We start from the raw sequence: 8,578 nt of genomic DNA, 5'->3' as shown, positions 1-8,578 counted from the left end.
TATCTTAAATGCATCTGGAGATCTGGGAGGCTTCTTGCTGACATTCAAATAATGGAGGTCTATTGTGCCCGAGACAGAAAGGTCCATAAAAGTCCACAAAAAACGTGTCAATATTCCTCCATACTGCTCGTCCAATGTATTCCAAGTGTCCTGAGTGGGCAGCATGCAGAATTTACTTGAAACAAAGTCATTTAGAATGTTTTTAGAGCATAAACAGTAGTGTATAGGATTTCCTGAAAGCGCGCGCCTGCGAGTTCACGACGTTACGGAAACCGCGGCAGACAAAACCAGATGAAAGAAAATGAAGGCTAATCATGTTTTGGGTGTACTATTCCTTTAACTAAAATTACTCAAATTTGACTAAGACTAAAATTGATTTTCGTCATTTAGAATAAGACTGAATTGGGAAGGCAATGACTAAGTATGACTAAGACTAAAATTGATTTTTGTCATTGTGACAAAAGACTAAATAAAAAAAAAAAAACCTTACGAAATCAACACTGGTCTTGAAAGACAAAAAAAAAAAAATCTAATTTATAATCATAATCATATCAATAGGACCTCAAATTTTCCATTTCTTATTGGTATTTCTAGTTAGTCTAAGAGGAGTGATAGGTTTGGTTATCTCACAGTGTGATATTCATAAAAGCTTTTTTAAATAAAAGAAAATTTAAATTTAAAAAACATGAAAGCTGCAACCGTGAAACTTAAAAATGAATATTCTGTATTTACTCCAGATTGATTATTTTCAGATTTAGTGATATTTATATAGAAACATTTTCTTTGAAAAAAAATTATTATTAATTTCCTTTATTAAATATCAAATAGTCTTCCTACTTGGATTGTTTTCATACTTCAGAATCAGTCAGTCATTTTCCTTCAGCTTCTTCAATCTTAAACAGCTTGTAATTTTCAGTAATCATCTCCTCTATTTTTAGGTTCCTAGGTCTCATTCATCTGTCATATCCTTCAGCTACCATGACTGGCACTCTCTGCATGTCCTTTGCTGATGTTCTCCTTCTTTATTTCCCTGGTCTGTCTTCTCAGTAAGGTCCTTCTTATCATCCTGAACCTCCTCACCAACCTCTGACAGCTTCACCTCTGATAAACACCCTCAAGAGATTCCTTATTGTATTTTTCCTCCAGGTCAGCTGCAAAGGGTTTGCCCCTCGGCATCATTTCTTCCTTCAACTCAACTTTCCGTTACCTTTATAAACAGCTGACCTTTTTAACAACGCATCATCTTTACTCCATAGCAGAACATTTCTCTATAAGAAATGATTCTTAATCCATTTTTTAAAAAGTTTTTCTTCGATATTCCAAGGTTGTGGGTTTTCTTAACCTGTAGGCAATAATCACAAACATCAATGGAAATACATTTGTGAAATATATACTGCTGCACATGTGAACATATGTGTGATTTTCAATTTCTGATTCTAATTTCTATTTCACTGAAATGAACCTATGCATTACTAAATCTTACTTAATCTGAAAGAACATCCAATACACAGATTTACTAATCTTTTACAGACATAGAATGTGTTAATACACATTATTGAGTCATTAAGACCGAATACCAAACATGTCACATTGTTCAGTTTTTTATTGTAAAAAAAAAGTTACCGGTACATGTAATTTTTCTTCTTTCACTTCACAACTTTTTTTGGCTTTCAGATAAATTTCTAAAGCAAGGCAAGGCAAATGTATTTGTATAGCACAATTCAGTACAATGCAAAGTGCTTTACATTATTAAAATATAGGAAAATAAAACAGAATCAAAGCAAGTAGGAAAAAAATGCAGAAACAAAAAAGAGCATTAAAAACAGATACTAAAATATGTGGTATTAAAACATTAAAAGATGGAATGTTTAATTAATAAAAACAGGCTTTATTTTATTGCAATCCTGCGAAAAAGTTAAACAGTAAAAGCAGTGAAACATCCAAGGCTGCAGGATAGTGTATCTTGAGTACCAGTTTTAACAACCACTAAAAGACATTAAACACTGCAAAAATAACTTTTCCTAATACCGTTTCACCTTTTTACTCGATTTTACTCGTAATTATATTTTGACTAAGGTAAATTCTTCAATGCATTATTAAATCACCATACAACCCGCCATACACCGTTGTTCGATTTTACCAGAAAAACATCTAACATTTCAGCGTCCTCTTGTGGCAGTTAAGAGGAGCTTCACCCGTCTCCACAGTTACTCTGTTTAACCCATTTCATGTGTTTTATTAAGGGCTGAAACAATTCATTGGATTAATCAATTATTGAAATGTCAAAAAATTTTGTAATCAATTAATCTATAATCTGAGTATAGAGACTCTAAAACATGTCTTGAGCTGACAGAGCGACCCACTTAGAGCAGGAATTACACCAAAATTGTTTTATCTAAAATGAAAAATCTATGTTTATTTTTTTTACATGTTTTCGTCTGTCAATATTCTCCATCCAGAACTCATCTACTGCTGCAAAAACGCTGTATTGTAAATTATAAACATGTTATTCACATGTAATTGTTTTTAGGGACAAGAAGGCTGGTCCAATATTTTCATAGGGACATGTCCCAGTGCAAAGCTACGCCCATATAAAAAACACATCTAAACTGGTCCAGGATAGAAAAGCCGACTAACAAAAACCTTCTGGAAAGTCTAAATTGATTCTTTATTTATTTTTTTTTTTTTTATGATTTTCAGTTGAATATCGTATAATGATTCAAGTCTGAACAAGGAATGATCATTAAAACCAAAGTAATCTTTTTTTTTAGTGCTCTTTGAATGGGCTGTCCTATGAAAACAGAAACTGAAGGGAGCAGCATCACATCTCTGGAGCTCTTCTTCTCTGGTTTCCCTCGGATCGTTGGACTCTCCTACTTCCCAAATCTCTGCCAGCTCACCATCGTGGACCAGAACATTAAACTAATGGAAGGGCTTGATTGCTTCTAACCCTGTTTGAAATAAGCTCCGACTCGTGGCCTGACATGGCAAGGAAACTTGTGCGATCTGTACCCACAGCTCCTGATTATACTGGGGCTCCTTTCAGAAGAATAGGCCTTCAGCTCTGAACCGACACATGCCAGCATGTTTGGTGGAATTATCAAATTTACATTTATGCACACAGTGTTTAAGTAGGAGATCTAGGGGTCTTGAGTTTTTTTCTTTGCCTGTCAGCCAGTCTTTTTATTGGATGAAACACTGAGATCAGAACATTGTTCATGTCATGATTTTACAAAGTTCAGACCCACATGCAGAAAAACCGAACAGAGAGACCAGGGAAAAGGTTTAACGGGTTTTATTGAAGTGGTTAAACAGAGAGAGAAGTGTTGCTCTGAACACTGCTCATCCGGAACTGTAAAGTGAGGGGAAGACACAGCGGTTAGTTCAGGCTCAGTGGGGAATTTGACTGGTGAACTTGGAGAAGAGGATTTGGTTGCTGATTCACTTTTCCAGAGAAGTCGTTGAATCCTTGACTCCTCTCTGTGTGTCGTGGTTCCAGTGTTTGTCTGATTCGGTGGAGGGTGGAACAGGGTTTACTCAGAATGCGGTAGAAGTTGGTGAACGGAGAAACTGACTGCCACTCAGATTTCCTGCGGTACTTGAATGGGTCGTAGTGGAGAATAATCCCTTTCTCAGTGAGAAGCTCAAACGATCTCTTGGGTAAAGTGGATCCAAACCTGTTTGAACCCCAGCTCAGTTTATCCTTCCAGGGAGTGAAGGTCCCAGAAATCCAGTTTTCAGGATGACTTCCTGCTGAGAGGCAAAGACAAAAATTTAAACTCAGGTTGACAAAAACTCAGTTTGACTCAGCAAAAACTCAGCTTGGCTAGAGTACCCCAAACTGGCAAACAGTCTGGCGATGAAGTAGTGGCAGTCAGCAGCTTAAGAACACTCCGTTTCACAAGGAAACCATCAGCAGGTGTGTGAGGAGGCGGACCAGAACCAGGCGCCACCTGGTGGATGAAGGGAGACAAACACAGAACACAAAGACGGGAGTCCTGACAGTTCAAGCATGGAGCAATGTCAGCTAATAAGCTGTGTGTTATTGCTTTAACCACAGGATATATCTTTACTGCAGAAGTGCGACCAGCTGAAGAAGTTGTACCTGTATGATAATCAGATCCGAGAAATAAAGAATTTAGAGCTGCAAGGAAACCTGCCAGTTCTGTGGCTTAATAATAACTGCATCACTAAGATTCAGGTTGGAACTGTCAATTGTGTTTTATTGTCTGCCTTTCTAAATTTAATTTACTATGTTTTGCCTGGCTGCTTCTATTGTTTATCTCCAAAGGGCCTGAACACAATGAACAATCTGAGCGAACTAAACCTTTCTGACAACGCCATTGAAAAGATTGGTGGGACTGCTGAATCCTCCCTCTTTGTGATGTTTGATGGATTTCAGCGAACCTTTACAAAAAAAAAAAAAAATAAATATTTGTTTTATTTCTCTCTTTTTAAGGGCACAACCTTGATCCCAATGTCAACCTTGAGATTCTCAATCTGTCCGGAAACAAGATATGCTCCTTTAAGGTATGAGTGAAAACCAAAACATATCCTTCAAATTCTTTCTCCTAAAAGTATGCTTACTTATTTTTCAAATCTTATTAAAATCCTTGGTTTGACAAAAGAGCATTGCTAAATATTTGTTGAGGGTCTCGGTCAGTGCAGATTTTTCAAATAATTCCTCCAGCAGGAAGAGGATGTCTATGAAAGTGTGGTTTATAATTTCACCATCCCTGTCAAACCTAAGGATGCAGTGTTTTTTTTTTTTTTTTGTTGCTCTAGCTTTCATTTAACTAAACATTTAACACAAGGTTTAAAAAAAATGATAAATAATCAGACAACCCAAACATCTTTTCTGCTGCATCCACACATCTCTATAATACTGAGTTTAAGGCTTTATGGTTTGTCCAAAACATTTACTTTGATTGATACTCTTAGATTCATTACCCATCTAGGGATGTATTTTGTCAAAACTTGAAATATATGGCTGATATATTTAGATTAGAGCTGAAACAATATATCGAATTAATCGTTTTTGAGATAATCATCAACTAATTTAGTAATCGATTAGTCGTTAACTCGAGTATAGAGGCTGTAAAACATGCCTTTATCTGACAGAGCAACCTACTTAGAGCATTAATTATACCAAGATCGGTTAATATCCTTCATCCAGAACACCTCAAGTGGAAAAGTTTTAAGTTCACCTGGTTTAATTTCATAAAAACATTTCTTAATTAACTTTTGGCTATCCGTTTATTATCGATTAATCGAAAAAATTATCCACAGACTAATCGATTTGAAAAATAATCATTAGTTGCAGCCCTAATTAAGATGCTACTTAATTATTTCCACATATTGTAATATTCTGATCCTACCATCTATTTTGTGAAGCTCTCCGGTGCCAAATACAGCAAAACATCCCACAACATGATACTTCCACCTCCTTACTTCACATTTGGAATTGAGTTCTCAGGGTTGCAAACGTAGCCCTTTTTCTACAAATGTTGCAGTGGTCACCAGGAATAAACAGCTTCATCAGATTACATTCTATTTTACCAAAAAAAAATCAAGGTCTTGAATCCAGAGTTCTCTAAGTACTTAAAAAAATCTCTCTTTTTAAAGTATTTTTATGATGCTTTTTGCTGTAATGGCTTCCTATGGCCTTTCAGCATGTCTGTGGAGGACTCTCTTCATCGGGTCTTTTACTACTGCTCTTAAATTCATACGTATTTCTGTCCTGAAGAATATGACAGATTATATTCGCATTTTAACACCATAATAGCTTTTAATCATTTAAATGTCCCTGTGTTATTGGACACCAGAGTTAGACAGACTTTTCTATTGAACTGCTCTGCTTTCAGTCATATGAGATATTCAGTTACTTCTGACAGTCTGAACAAAACCTTTCTTTCACACTACATAGGACTTTGAGCTTCATAATCACTTTTATCACATTTATTTAAAAAGGGCTTTTATTTGAATGATTGAAGCTCCCTGTGAGGTTTATGTTAGCTCTGCGTTCTTCACATGCGTTCGGCTGCATTCAGAGCCTCGTTGTTCAGAGCACACAGTCGTGTTGCTGCTAACAAGGTCATTCTGACAGCACACAAACTTTCGTTGATCTTGATTTGATCAGCTACACGCTGCAGCTCTTTTTCTAGTAGTTCACCTTTTCTCCTCGTCCATCTTTGCTTTAAGGAATGCAATTATTGTCTTTGACTGTGCAGAGACAAGTTTAATAACTGCAGGGTCAAAGAAAAAAAAATCCCAGATCCTTTTGTGGGCTCAGCGTGACATCTCTTTTTCACTGCAAAGAATTTCTTTTCTTTTTTTTCTGTGTCTAACAGCATGGTTCTGATATTTAGACTGAGTCGTTAGTGTGCAGCCAACTAAACAGAGGTTATGCACTGGTTCCAACATTGATTTAGCAGGCATGTTGTAAAACATTTAAAACGGCATCTGTTGCATCACAATGTATTGACCATCATATGAGCATCTAACAGCCAAGAATTGACAAAAATTTGCAACATAGTCCACATTCATCAACATCCCTGTTTAAGACATTTATAAAGCCTTGAAGTAAATGAATATATAATTGAAGCAGCATAATCCTGCAATGAAAGTTGTAGGGTCTGTTTTTCTCCAACAGAAAGCGGCTGTGGAGATGTCTCACCTCCTTCACCATCCTCCTCAGGTCCAGTTTTGTCCTTTAGAGTTCCAGCGTCTTTAAAATGCAGAATCACTGCTCTGATTGTAGTTATCAATACATTCTGTTCTGATATGATTCTCTGAGTCATACAAAACTTAGATGCAAGGGTAAATTATTGATTACGGAATAAGGTTCTTAATGCTGATCAACTTAAAACACTTAAACATTAATAATCAATCAGATCTATTTGGTTAATAGAGTTATCAGGGGTACCATTAAATTCTCGAACCACTTTGTTTTCTCAACAAGCCTCTCTCTCTTAATAAATCTTCCTAAATTAAAAATTAAATCTTTTTACTGTCAGATTTCTTTTTACTTCTTTTTACTTCTTACAAAACTCTTTCACAAAATGTGTAAATGTTAAAGCATTGCAAATATGAATAAAACTTGCATAAGATATTAAAAGAGAGAGATTTTATTCAAATAAATCCTTGGCATGATTAGACGTGGAGCAGAATTGAGGTTTTTAAAGAGTCATCTCATCCTTGGACCAGAATGCAGACGGCGTCGGGCCACAGCATGGGGAGTTTGGGGGATTTTAATCATAAAATAAAGCCAACATGGAAAACAGGATTAGGGAACCAGGAGTAAAATGGAGAATCACATGAATACAGACAGAAAACAGAAAACAGATGAGAAGAATAGGTCAAAACAAGAGAGTTCTGGAAAACAAACAATCTACCATATTTCTGATGGCTCTGGCTGACGTAGGAATGATTTAAGAGGAAGAAAAAAAAAATCCAATGATACAGAACAAAAGACAAAAGAAAGAAAAAAAAAATCTAATAAAAACACAAAAAACACACAAGAGAAATAAAAATGCATGATTAAAGGGATGCACTAAAATCCAGTCATTAAGTTAGATGAACATTTTAGTAAATGCTTTCCAGTTTGATCATGCTTTTCTAAAAAGGCTCTTATTTTCAGTTTATGATGTCAGCTGGTTAAAGATTATCTTTCTAAAGGAGCCTTGCAACTTTTATAAGTCAGTGGCATCCTAATGCTGATTAAGCGTACGGCCACGGTGTTTATTAACGTTTAACAGGCAGAGAACTCCATCAGAAGCAGGTTTACCGTCATGGACAGAGATGGCATCCACACCTCTGTTAGAAGCTTCATCTTGAAGAGTAACAGCAGAACTCCTGTGAACAAAACCTGAACAACCTTCAGATAGAACAGAGACCTTATCCTCCAACCTAACTTTGCATTCCATGAAACAGGAGCTGGCCCACCTGGCTCGGTTGCCCCACCTGAAGGAGCTGATGCTCACCGAACTCACAATAACTCCGGAAACTGTTTCGGGTGTGTAACTATATCTCACACATCCTGTACCACATGCCAGGCCTGCAGAGACCTGACAACTGGAATGTCAGTAAGAAAGGCAAGGATATAGCTAAGGTATTAAGACCTTATATAAATGAAAGGAACATGTTGAGAAGATTTTTATTCTAAAGCAGGGAAGCTGGAAGGATGGTTGAAGACAGAGAGTGTAAGGCTGGGGATAAGCTGGAGGTCATGAGTACAGTCTATATCTGGAGAGGGTAACATTTTCAGGCAGAAATATATTTTCTTTAACATTTTTTTTTAATCCTATCTTACTCATAATAGGATTTACTATGAAGCTGTTACAAAGTGATGAATGGATACTGTAGGGGTCTTAAACATAGTCATTCTGGGGCACCAGAGTGACAAAGACTTAACTACTTTTTTCTGATGATATAATGATAAATTAATAAAGATGGAATAATAAACCCAAAATCTTGTATTTATTAGTGCCCATCCATCCATCCATCCATCCATCCATCCATCCATCCATCCATCCATCCATCCATCCATCCATCCATCCATCCATCCATCCATCCATCC

The 8,578-nt window shown here is 36.4% G+C and overlaps 1 pseudogene; it reads left to right on the top strand.

The window, feature by feature from the left end:
* Positions 1-8,578, top strand: part of LOC107084399 — a 33,859-nt pseudogene that overhangs the window by 1,607 nt on the left and 23,674 nt on the right.

The sequence above is a fragment of the Cyprinodon variegatus genome, unplaced genomic scaffold, assembly GCF_000732505.1.
Source record: "Cyprinodon variegatus isolate N-32 unplaced genomic scaffold, C_variegatus-1.0 Scaffold99, whole genome shotgun sequence".
Classification (NCBI taxonomy): domain Eukaryota; kingdom Metazoa; phylum Chordata; class Actinopteri; order Cyprinodontiformes; family Cyprinodontidae; genus Cyprinodon; species Cyprinodon variegatus.
This window is presented reverse-complemented; position numbering and strand designations above follow the sequence as displayed.